This window comes from Cherax quadricarinatus, chromosome 66 (genome assembly GCF_038502225.1).
Source record: "Cherax quadricarinatus isolate ZL_2023a chromosome 66, ASM3850222v1, whole genome shotgun sequence".
NCBI lineage: Eukaryota > Metazoa > Arthropoda > Malacostraca > Decapoda > Parastacidae > Cherax > Cherax quadricarinatus.
The window spans coordinates 14971388-14981764 of NC_091357.1; the positions used below are offsets into that span (position 1 = coordinate 14971388).

Here is a 10377-nt window from a genome sequence, read left to right on the forward strand (position 1 = left end):
GTTCTGGTTAGCAGTAATCTGAAACCAAGACAACAGTGCATAAGTGTTCGCAATAAAGCTAATAGAATCCTTGGCTTCATATCAAGAAGCATAAATAATAGGAGTCCTCAGGTTGTTCTTCAACTCTATACATCCTTGGTTAGGCCTCATTTAGATTATGCTGCACAGTTTTGGTCACCGTATTACAGAATGGATATAAATTCTCTGGAAAATGTACAAAGGAGGATGACAAAGTTGATCCCATGTATCAGAAACCTTCCCTATGAGGATAGACTGAGGGCCCTGAAACTGCACTCTCTAGAAAGACGTAGAATTAGGGAGGATATGATCGATGTGTATAAATGGAAGACAGGAATAAATAAAGGGGATGTAAATAATGTGCTGAAAATATCTAGCCTAGACAGGACTCGCAGCAATGGTTTTAAGTTGGAAAAATTCAGATTCAGGAAGGATATAGGAAAGTACTGGTTTGGTAATAGAGTTGTGGATGAGTGGAACAAACTCCCAAGTACCGTTATAGAGGCCAGAACGTTGTGTAGCTTTAAAAATAGGTTGGATAAATACATGAGTAGATGTGGGTGGGTGTGAGTTAGACCTGATAGCTTGTGCTACCAGGTCGGTTGCCGTGTTCCTCCCTTAAGTCAATGTGACCTGACCTGACTAGGTTGGGTGCATTGGCTTAAGCCGGTAGGAGACTTGGACCTGCCTCGCATGGGCCAGTAGGCCTTCTGCAGTGTTCCTTCGTTCTTATGTTCTTAGGTTCTTGAATTATTATTATTATAATCAAAAAGAAGCGCTAAGCCACAAGGGCTATACAGCGTTAGGTTCTTGAAAGCAGCCAGGGGCCTATTAGTAATTCCTCTTCTGCCTGGTGAGGCTGTTGAATATTCTTGGGCTCTGGACACTTATATTTTCTTTTAGTTTACTCATGGCGCTCGCTTTTCATTTAGGGTATATTGCATCGTCTACCTAGTCTTTTGCTTTCGTGCAGATTTGGGACCATTCCCTGCCCACAAATCCCTGACCACTATTATCCCCCCTTCTTATCTTATTTCTCCTTTCTCAACACCACTGCCCACCCCTTTTCTCCCTATTCTTACTCCCTCACCCTTCTCCCCATCTACACCCTTATCTTCACCTGTCACTGCTTTAAATTTTGACAAGGGTTTTTACAGGGTTGTACCTGGAGTATACCTGGAAGGGGGTGTCAAGATAAGATTTCGTTCGGATTTTTAACCCCGGAGGGTTAACCGCCCAGGATAACCCAAGAAAGTCAGTGCGTCATCGAGGACTAACTTATTTCCATTGGGGTCCTCAATCTTGTCCCCCAGGATGCGACCCACACCAGTCGCCTAACACCCCAGGTACCTATTTGTTCCTAGATGATCAGCCTGTAACTGATTTCATCAACAATATGAACAACACACTTCTCATACCAACAATAACTAAACCAACCAGGCTCACTGAGACAAGTGCAACCATAATAGACCACATATGGACCAATATACTAGCCCCCCTTAAATCAGGGATAATCACAGATAGCACTACAGACCACTACCCTACCTTCCTCCTGACAAACATTAGTAAACCACCACTTGAATACAACAAAGTCTCATTTAGACTCCATGACGAGGCCTCAGTAAGGAAGTTCACAGCTGACCTAGAGACTGTTGATTGGCCTACAGAATTCTCCAAGGCCAATGGTATTGATGACTGGACAGACATCTTTCTTAACAAATTACTTAGACTATACAACAAACATTGTCCTATAAAAACAAAACAGATCACAAACAAACGGCTTGGTTGCCCATGGCTAACCAGCACCATTCTGAAATCCATTGACAAGAAACACCAATATGAAAAGCAATATAGACAGGGCTTAATACACAAAGATACTCATAAACACTATTCATCAGCTCTCACCAAAGTAATAAAAAAAGCCAAACAACTATACTACTCCAGTAGATTCACAGACACTAGAGGAGATAGGAAACACTCTCTCAGATTCTAGGGACCCACAAACTGAGAAAAACCAAGAATATTGTCCTAACTAAACCTAATGAAACACCACTACATCCCACTGACACAGCTAACAAGATAAATGACTTCTTCTCAAACATAGGATCTAATCTCGCCAGTAAAATCCCACATACCAATGCCCATGCCGGGGACTACCTAGATGGAAATTTCCCTAATTCCTTCTATCTTGCACCAACTGAGCCCACGGAAGTCATTGAGATCATAAAGTCACTTAAAAATAACTCGGGGAATCTGTCTCATGTCCCACCATTACTGTACAAGCGAGCGGCCCATGTCCTTTCGCATGCTATTTCATTACTTTTTAACAAGTCAATAGAGACTAGCACCTTCCCGAAACTACTCAAGATGGCAAGGGTTACACCAATACATAAAGGTGGTGACCCTACAGACTTAAACAACTATAGGCCAATATCTAACTTACCATTGCTATCCAAAATCTTTGAGAAACTCGTGCACAGGAGACTGTATTCATTTATAACGGCTCAAAACATACTCAACCCCTGCCAGTTTGGATTTAGGAAAAATAAAAGCACTAATGATGCAATCATAAAAATGCTAGATCTGCTTTACACAGCATTGGAAAATAAGGAATATCCACTAGGAATTTTTATTGACCTAAGAAAAGCTTTTGACACAGTAGACCACGACATCCTACTCCACAAACTTGATCACTACGGTATAAGAGGCCATGCACTTGCTTATTTCAAATCTTACATTACTAATAGGTATCAGTACGTCACCATTAAAGACACAGCATCAGCAACACGGCCACTTGATACTGGAGTTCCGCAGGGAAGTGTCCTTGGTCCCCTGCTCTTCCTCATATACATCAATGACCTTCCAAACGTATCCCAACACCTGAAACCCATTCTCTTTGCTGATGACACGACTTATGTCATCTCTCACCCTAATCTTGCCACCCTCAACACCATTGTGAATGAGAAGCTGATTAAAATATCGACTTGGATGACAGCCAATAAACTTACGCTTAACACTGACAAAACCTACTATATTATGTTTGGTAGCAGAGCAGGAGATGCACAAATTAACATTAAGATTGACAACACTCTAATTACCAGAAATAATGGGGGAAAATTCCTAGGCTTATACCTGGACAACAACCTGAATTTCAGCACCCATATCCAGCATATAGCCAAAAAAGTATCCAAAACGGTTGGGATCCTCTCCAAGATACGATACTACGTGCCGCAAAATGCCCTTCTCACACTATACCACTCACTTATTTATCCATACCTCACCTATGCTATTTGTGCTTGGGGATCAACTGCAGCAACACACCTAAAGCCAATAATAACCCAACAAAAAGCTGCAGTAAGAATAACCACTAAATCCCATCCCTGGCAACACACCCCCCCACTCTTCATAGATCTAAACTTGCTCCCAGTTCAGTACATCCACACTTACTACTGTGCAATCTATATCTACAGGGCCTTAAACTCTAATATCAACCTTGACCTAAAACGCTTTCTTGATAGTTGTGACAGAACCCACAGGCATAACACCAGACACAAACATCTTTTTATTTATTTATTTATTTATTTATTTATAATTTGAGCACACATACAGAGGTACAAAAAAATACAGATAAGAGCAGCATGCCAAAGCCACTTATACTATGCATAGCATTACGGGCTGGCTTAAAATTAACTTAAGATTAACTAAGCAATGATGAAATCAGTGAAAAACATTAATGTAAACAGATTACTATAAAGCACAAGTGAGTATTACAAAGACAGGTCATATGGTTGCATGCATTGTTGTAAATTCAGTAGAATGGAGTATTCTGTTAGGTAGTGTATTTAAAAAATAATAAAGTTAGATTGGGTTTTAGGTTTAACATTTATGTGATATAATTGTGAGAAACATTTAAGATGTACAATTTATAAGGTTCAGTTATTCAGTATTTATTTGGTTTTGGGTGAGTAAGTGATCTTTGAGAAGAGACTTGAATTTATAAACAGGTAGTGTTTCTTTTATATTTACAGGTAATGAATTCCAGATTTTAGGGCCTTTTATGTGCATTGAGTTTTTGCATAGCGTGAGATGGACACGAGGAATATCAAAGAGTGATCTGTGCCTTGTGTTATGGTCATGTGTTCTGTTGAGGTTGGCAAGGAGATGTTTGAGGGGAGGGTTAATATCAGAGTTGAGTGTTCTATGTATGTAATAGGTGCAGTAATAAGTATGGATGTTTTGTATGGTGAGTAGGTTGAGTGTTTTGAATATTGGTGGAGTGTGCTGCCTGTAGTGAGAATTTGTTATCATTCTAACTGCAGCCTTTTGTTGGGTAATTAGTGGTCTGAGATGGTTACTTGTTGTTGAGCCCCATGCACAAATTCCATAGGTGAGATAGGGGTAAATAAGAGAGTGATATAGGGCCAGGAGGGCTGACTGTGGAGCATAGTACCGTATCTTCGATAGTATGCCTACAGTCTTGGAAATTTTCTTAGAAATTTGTTGTATATGTGTATGAAATTTGAGTCTATTATCAAGGTGGATTCCTAAGAATTTTCCCTCTGTTAGCTTTGTGATAGGTGATCCGTTTATCATTATGTTAAGAGGGACATCTGTAGCTCTGTTACCAAACTGAATGAAGTAGGTTTTGTCAATGTTTAGTGTAAGTTTGTTAGTACTCATCCAGGTAGATATTTTCTGTAATTCGGTATTTACAGTATTGGCTAGCGTGACTGGGCTCGGGTGGGAGAAGACGTATGTTGTGTCATCAGCAAATAGTGTGGGTTTGAGTAATTGCGAAGCATTTGGTAGGTCAATGTATAGGAGAAAGAGAAGAGGGCCAAGGACACTTCCCTGTGGGACATTCCCCGTGTCCGACTAAACCTTTACAAAAATTCAATGTATGTCAAAGGCCCTAAAATCTGGAATACCCTACCTGAGAACTCTAGAACTGCAGACACATTCATCACCTTCAAAACTACCATTAGAAAATATCTTATCTCCCTGATACACCCTGTCAACTAACTACACGAATACCACCTGGTGGTTCACACTTACACTCACTCACTCATTTGATCATAAACGGAAATATTAATCTCAGTCTTAAAATAATGAATCCTGTGATACTCCAATACTGAAACTATGTACTGTGCCAAAACAAAAGCATTCACATTGCTAAACTCACAAACTAGTATTTAGTCACTTAGCCATAATACCAACTTACCTCATAATTTGTAATATTTTACAATTAAGAATAAAACTAAGTATGCCCGAAATGCCTAGCCATGCTAAGCGTTCTAGTGGTACACTCTGTAATCACAATTTTACTACATGTAAACCAAACAATAACCAAATTTCTGTAAACTCAGCATTGTAATCCTTATAGAGAATAAACTTCGAATTTGAATTTGAATTTGAATTTAGGTGAACAGGACAACAGGTGTAAGGAAACGTGTCGATGTTTCCACCTGCCGGGAATCAAACCCGGGCCCACCGTGTGTTCGCATCGCTATTGAGCCATGCGGACGTGCTGCGCAGTAGCTCCTGATTGAGTTGGCTTTTGCGCAGTGTTGACGTGTACTTACCTCTGTGAAGACCTGTTTGCGCGCTCTCTACGAATTGAAGCAAGATGCCCTCCATCGAGGAACTTTACCATCAGCTTAAGGAAGAATTGAGGATGGCGAAGTTGGAGATTCGGCGACTGACCGAGGAAAACAAGATGATTCGTAGTAGTCCTCCTGTTTTGAGTCCTCAGGTCAAGAAGGGAAACTGGTCAGTGGCTGGACAGCAGGGAACGAAGTTGACAATCAAGAAGACGAATGGAAAGGTAGAAATGATGAAGAAGAAAGAGACTGCCATGGAAACTGTTGTGGAAACATCTAATACATTCTCAGTGCTACCCAACGAATGTGAGTCGACTACTGGGAACATCACGATGAACGACACCAAGGAAGGTAAGAATATTGTTGTTGTTGGGGATAGCCAAGTTAGGTATATGGATAGGGCGTTCTGCTTGAAGGACAGGAGTAGGAGAGTTTGCTTTCCTGGGGCTGGGATGGAGGATATTGTTAGCCGTCTGGATGACATCATGAGAGGTAATGGGAGCAATCCTATTATCTGTCTCAGTGCTGGAGGCAACGATGTTGGCAGACGTAGGAGTGAAGACCTGATTAGCACGTATAGGTCAGCAATAGAAATAATTAGGAGTAAGGGTGGGAAACCTGTCATATGTGTTATTTTGCCAAGGAGAGGAGTTGGAAATGAATGGTTGTCCAGGGCAATTGGTGTCAATTGCTGGCTGGACAAATACTGTAAGGAAAATGCGGTAACATTCATTGACAACTGGGACCTCTTCTATGGCAGAAATGACATGTATGCCAGGGATGGGGTTCACTTATCTAGGTCTGGGGTGGTAGCACTGGCAACTGCAGTGGAGGGAGCTGTTAGGACTTTAAACTAGGAATAGTTAGTGGTATGGGTTTTGGCAGGAAAACAGTGAAGTCCCAGTGTAGTAATATTACGAGTTCTAGGGGAACTAGTAATACGCAGAACGAGGTAGATATTGAAAAGCCAGGGACTTTGGGTGATAAGGACAGTAATAGGTTTAGTAGAAAAACAGAAATGAGCAGGAAGGGTAAAGAGAAAGGAGAGTCTTTCAATGTTTATTATGCTAATTGCCGTAGTGCTAGGAATAAGATGGACGAGTTGAGATTAGTTGCTAGTGCAGGTAACATTGATGTATTTGCCTTAACTGAGACGTGGTTTAATTCAAAAAGTCGGGACATGCCTGCGGAATGTCATATTCAGGGTTTTAAATTGTTCCAAGTAGATAGAAGTGTCGGGAAGGGGGGTGGGGTGACATTGTATGTCCGAGATCGCTTGAACTGTTGCATAAAAACGGGTATTAAGTCTGAAGTAACACATACAGAGTCTGTTTGGATAGAATTTTCAGAGGGGCAAGAAAAACTGATTTTAGGAGTGATATACCATCCCCCAAACTTAGATAGGGACCAAGGGAGACTACTATGGGAGGAAATTGTTAAGGCCACAAGGCATGATAATGTAGTATTTCTAGGAGACTTTAACTTTAGTCATATTGATTGGAATTTCTTGACTGGGAGTTTAGAATCATACGACTTCTTAGAAGTAGTTCAGGATTGTTTTTTGAAGCAGTTTGTGACAGAACCTACAAGGGGAAATAACCTGCTTGACTTAATTATGGCAAACAATGAATCCCTTGTTAATAATTTAGAAATTTCAGAGGAACTGGGTGCTAGCGACCACAAATCAATTACATTTAGCATTGATTGGAAGTACGATAGTAGCGATAACTCAGTAACAGTCCCAGATTTTCGCTTAGCAGATTACGATGGGCTTAGAGAACACTTATCATCTGTTGACTGGGGTAACGAAGTGAGCTATCAATATGATAGTTTTCTGAACACTATACATGCTGCTCAAAGAACGTTTATCCCATATAAAGAAATTAGATCAAATAGAAATGACCCAAAATGGATGAATAATAGGCTCAAATATCTACTAGGGCATAAGAAAGGAATTTATAGGCGTATCAAGAGGTGAGGGTCATCTTATGAATCAGTACATTGACATTAGGAGGGACATTAAAAAGGGGATAAGAAAAGCTAAAAGGGACTATGAAATTAAAGTTGCTAGGGATTCTAAAACTAATCCAAAAAGTTTTTTCCAGGTCTAGAGAACAAAAGTTAGAGACAAGATAGGTCCCCTTAAAAATAACTATGGGCACCTTACTGACAAAGAGAATGAAATGTGCTCGATTTTTAATAATTATTTTCTCTCAGTTTTTACACAGGAAGACACTAACAATATTCCAGTAATTAATTTTTATAGTGGGCTAGAAGAAGGTAAATTATGTAACATCACAGTCACTAGTGAAATGGTTGTGAAGCAGATAGACAGACTGAAGCAAAATAAGTCGCCGGGTCCTGATGAGGTTTTTTCAAGGGTTCTTAAGGAATGCAAAATGGAACTCTGTGAACCATTAACTAATATTTTTAATTTATCTCTTCAAACAGGTGTAGTGTCTGATATGTGGAAGATGGCTAATGTAATTCCTATTTTTAAAACAGGGGACAAGTCGTTACCGTCAAATTACCGCCCAATAAGCCTGACCTCAATTGTAGGCAAATTACTAGAGTCAATTATAGCTGAGATTATAAGAAGCCATCTCGATAAGCATAGCTTGATTAATGATACTCAGCATGGATTCACAAGAGGCCGGTCTTGTCTAACTAATTTATTAACTTTCTTCAGTAAAGCTTTTGAGGCTGTTGACCACGATAAAGAATTTGATATTATTTACTTAGATTTTAGTAAGGCTTTTGATAGAGTTCCGCACCATAGACTGTTAAAGAAAGTGGCAGCTCATGGCATTGGGGATAAAGTGCTCTCGTGGATCGAGTCATGGCTCACTGACAGGAAGCAGAGTGTGTCCATAAATGGGGTTAAATCCGAGTGGGGATCTGTAACAAGTGGCGTTCCACAGGGATCAGTCTTGGGCCCGTTGTTGTTTATAATATATATCAATGATCTTGATGAGGGAATTACTAGTGATATGAGCAAATTCGCCGTTGACACAAAGATAGGTAGGATAATTGATTCAAACGTAGATGTTATGGAACTTCAGGAGGATTTAAACAAACTCTATTCTTGGTCAGAAAAGTGGCAGATGCAGTTCAATGTAGATAAATGCAAGGTTCTGAAGCTTGGGAATGCCCATAACCCTAGTACTTATAAGTTAAATGATGTAGAACTTAGCCATACAGATTGCAAAAAGGACTTGGGGGTTATGGTGAGCAGCAACCTTAAACCATGACAGCAATGCCTAAGCGTACGTAATAAGGCAAATAGATTACTGGGATTTATATCAAGAAGTGTAAGCAACACAAGTCCAGAGGTCATACTGCAGCTTTATACATCATTAGTAAGGCCTCACCTAAATTATGCAGCTCAGTTCTGGTCTCCATATTACAGAATGGACATAAATTTGTTAGAAAACATTCAGCGTAGGATGACTAAATTAATACATAGCATTAGAAATCTTCCTTATGAAGAAAGATTGAAGACTCTTAAGTTACATTCACTTGTTAGACGAAGAATGAGGGGAGACCTGATCGAAGTGTATAAGTGGAAGATAGGTATTAATAAAGGGGATATTAATAAGGTCTTGAGGATGTCTCTCCAAGAGAGAACCCGCAGTAATGGATTTAAATTAGATAAGTTTAGATTTAGAAAGGGCATAGGAAAGTATTGTTTTGGAAATATTATTATTATTATTATTATTATTATTATTATAATCAAGGGGGAAGCGCTAAACCCGGAGGATTATACAGCGCCTGGGGGGGGGATGTGGAAGGCATTCAGGCTTAATTCGGGGAACTGGAGCACAGATCTAATTCCCTAAATCAGGAGGCCCGGTGGCCTGGTGGCTACAGCTCCTGCTTCACACACGAAGGGCCCGGGTTCGATTCCCGGCGGGTGGAAACATTTCAACACGTTTCCTTACACCTGTTGTCCTGTTCACCTAGCAGCAAATAGGTACCTGGGTGTTAGTCGACTGGTGTGGGTCGCATCCTGGGGGACAAGATTAAGGACCCCAATGGAAATAAGTTAGACAGTCCTCGATGACGCACTGACTTTCTTGGGTTATCCTGGGTGGCTAACCCTCCGGGGTTAAAAATCCGAACGAAATCTTATCTTATCTTAACATTGTTTTGGAAATAGGGTAGTTGATGAATGGAACAGTCTACCTAGTTGGGTTATTGAGGCTGGGACTTTGGGGAGTTTCAAATTTAGGTTGGATAAGTACATGAGTGGGAGGGGTTGGATTTGAGTGGAACTTTCACATCAGAGCTTATTTCTTGGGTGGCATTGAAAATTGGGTTGGGCAAATGTTTTGTTAGTGGGATGAATTGTAAAGGACCTGCCTAGTATGGGCCAACAGGCCTCCTGCAGTGTTCCTCCTTTCTTATGTTCTTATGTAAGCGGGAGCTTTAGCCACCAGGCCACCGGGCCTGGTCAATGGCCCTGCGGCCTAGTCCATGACCAGGCCTCGTGGTAGATAAGGGTATTATCAATCTGGCTGTTACTTTGGCCGCACACAAACCGACGTATGAACCACAGCCCGGCTTATCAGTTACTGATGTTAGGTGCCTGTCCAGAGCCTTCTTGAAGACAACAGGGGGGTCTATTGGTAATCCCCCTTATGTGCACTGGGAGGCAGTTGAACAGTCTTGGGGCCCCTGACACTTAGTGTTTTCTCTTAGCACATAGTAGAAGACACTCCTCACCCTGAGGAGTCATCACAAGAGAGAAGCATAGCAA

The 10377-nt window shown here is 40.7% G+C and overlaps 1 protein-coding gene across 2 annotated transcripts in view; it reads right to left on the minus strand.

Moving 5' to 3' along the window:
• Window positions 1-10377, minus strand: part of LOC128704107 (zinc finger protein 99-like) — a 137185-nt gene that overhangs the window by 54322 nt on the left and 72486 nt on the right. The gene's annotated exons all lie outside the window — the stretch shown is intronic.